The sequence below is a fragment of the Bombus impatiens genome, unplaced genomic scaffold (assembly GCF_000188095.3).
Source record: "Bombus impatiens unplaced genomic scaffold, BIMP_2.2 scf_0647, whole genome shotgun sequence".
Taxonomy (NCBI): Eukaryota; Metazoa; Arthropoda; class Insecta; order Hymenoptera; family Apidae; genus Bombus; species Bombus impatiens.
Genome location: NT_177066.1, coordinates 1,237,481 through 1,239,990, shown reverse-complemented (window position 1 = coordinate 1,239,990; position 2,510 = coordinate 1,237,481). Strand labels below are relative to the sequence as shown.

At 48.0% G+C, this 2,510-nt stretch overlaps 1 protein-coding gene and 1 long non-coding RNA gene across 2 annotated transcripts in view; one reads left to right on the top strand and one right to left on the bottom strand.

The window, feature by feature from the left end:
• LOC100742105 (cysteine-rich motor neuron 1 protein-like) overlaps window positions 1-2,510 on the bottom strand; it is a 159,018-nt gene that overhangs the window by 64,007 nt on the left and 92,501 nt on the right. The window lies entirely within an intron of this gene.
• The window catches only part of LOC117152098, a 28,728-nt gene that overhangs the window by 2,087 nt on the left and 24,131 nt on the right, over window positions 1-2,510 (top strand). Inside the window, exon 2 of the long non-coding RNA XR_004462345.1 lies at window positions 1,089-1,098. This is a non-coding gene — a long non-coding RNA (uncharacterized LOC117152098). The remainder of the gene's footprint in view (window positions 1-1,088; window positions 1,099-2,510) is intronic.

Here is a 2,510-nt window from a genome sequence, read left to right as displayed (position 1 = left end):
AGAAAGACTTCTGTGTTCGTTTCTGTACGAGCCGGCGGCACGTTATCTCGACGAATCGCGAAACTCCTTTTCGGAGAATCTTTTATCGCGTTATCGTATTTTTTACGCCGTATGACACGCGCGCGCGAGCCAAGATTTTTCGCCGTTTACGCGAACGCCACTCGTATGTAAACGTCGACGCTAACGCGCCGCACGCCGAAACAACAACGGCGACGCGACGTTATATTTGCTCGAACGTCGGAATTCGAAGATACGGTTCGACGGTCGTTGGAAAAACATCGGACGTTCCGAATTTTTTTCGTCGTTGGAGCTGCACTGCATACGAGTTCTTGGACGTTTTCGAAAAAAAAGTGGCGCGTGTCGCGATTCCAATGTCGCAACGTCGCGCTATGAAAAACACTGGCACGTATCCGCGTATTGTAGACGGAAACACAGAGCTCGCGAGAAAAGCGCAATGCCGTTCGTCGACAAACATCGAGATTCGCTCGTCGATATCGTCCTTTGTTCCTTGGTTTTGCGCGACAAACTCGTTTCCACGGTGTACGTTCAGCGTTTCCTTTATTTCATTCCTCGTTCGTTCTTCCCCGCGCGTGTATTCCACGGACCGGTCTCGTAAAAAGACGGTAAAAAAGGCACGCGGCTCGAATAGATCGAGTCGAAGGAAGTCGGATGAAAAATAGAAAAAGTGGCAAAAGGAACGCGAGATACCAGCGTCGTTAGACGTCTCGGTGGTCGATGCGAGTCGCGTAATTTCGCGATTCCGAAGCGCCGACGACTTTGCGACAAAATTGCGTAATTTTCGTCTCTCGTCTTTGACGAATTCCTAACTCCGATGACGTATACGTATAACGCGTCTCGGATCTCCTCTATCCGACGTTTTCGTTAACGATATCGGTTTGCTATTAAAATCCTACTTGCTTCTCTTGCGCGCTGACGACTCGATTAAACATCTTTTTTAGAATTAACGCCCGCGCCGATCGATGATTAAAACGACGCGCTGATCGATCGATCGGGACGATGGAGCATCCGTAATCGCTCGTTCCTCGATGTCTCTGAATGCAAAGTTAGTCTCGTTCCTCTCGCAAAAGATATTTCCTAGTATTTAGCCATACTCTCTCTTTCTCTCTCTCTCTATCGTGGTACCGACGTAACATCTACGCAACAAATTCGCGACCTACATATTTATTCTACTACTAGCAATCTCGCTTTTGATTATCACATTCGAGTTATTAGAGCTAAGGGACGAACGGAGCAACGAACGTGAGCGAATGTTGGTGAAAAACAGCTCCATATCTGTCAGGTTACAAATTGTCGAATTTAGTAGTTCGTTCTCGAGTACCGTAAACGAGTTACGTCGAGGTTCTCATCTTGGATCTCGACTTTTTAGTCTGTTTATTAACGATAGTACGTTTGATTGCTTTTCTCTCGTGCCTATTTCTTTCGTTCGCGGACGATTTAAAGCCGCTTCGATGCCCTTAAGAATTCGACCAGCTCCTGTTTCTTATTCAACGCGATCTTTTCAATCTTGAACCTCGGTGTGAAGCGAAATAAGCCATCTCTCGATATTTCCAAGTGCTCTGCTATCCGTTTTTCGCTCTTAAAGAGTAGCTTACTGTGTAATTACGTTCTCGTTCGATTTTCGTGCTCCTCGGGGAATATTCGAGATTCGGATGCTCTATCTTCCTCCAATTTATCCCATTTTATCCCACGTTTGCAGCGTTCTTCGATCGTTCGGCCGCCTTATCAACGATACTTACGCGTCCAAATAGAGAACGTTCGACGTAAGTTTCTGCGCTTAGCCGACCGTAATATGACCAAGTCCTATGCGTCGCTTCACTACCACCACGTTCATAAGAGTCTGCCGTCTCGTCTTTAAACTCGCGTCTCTCGAGGGTCGTCGTCTTACGTTTGACTTATTGTTCGCTCGCGAGATTTACAACGACGCGCTGTTACTCGTCCTCGAAATTGTATCTTCTTTTGGACTAATCGCATCTTGGCCAGCGACAGGACGCAGCTGCGATATCCATTGCGCGAAAGGCAGTATAGCGAGCATAGGACTCTTTACGACCAATTTGAATTCTGCGAATCGCGCTTCTTTCGTATCATAGTTCTTATCATTCTGCAACGTCTCTCTACGATCGTATCTACTTCTTTGTACACTAAAAGGGTTTCTTACTCGTTAGCCACGACGAATACGCAAACAAGAACGCGGTTCTAGACTCGCGAACGCGGCGATCGCAGAATTTCGATTAGTTTATCGCGTCGGATCGCGACATTCGCGAGGATAACGAGCTGCCAGTCTCTCGGCGAGGCCGGCGTATTTCACTGCGATCTGGATGGCAATCACGATTTCGCAAAGTATCGTTAATGAACGACGGCGCGTTGAATTCCGTGCGCGCCGTTCCACCGCGCGTCGTGACGCACAGGCCAAAATACGCGACTCGAATTCGTCCATTCATTCGCTAGCGCGTTCCCTGCGACACGCACCGCGTTCGCGTACGCACGGCCGC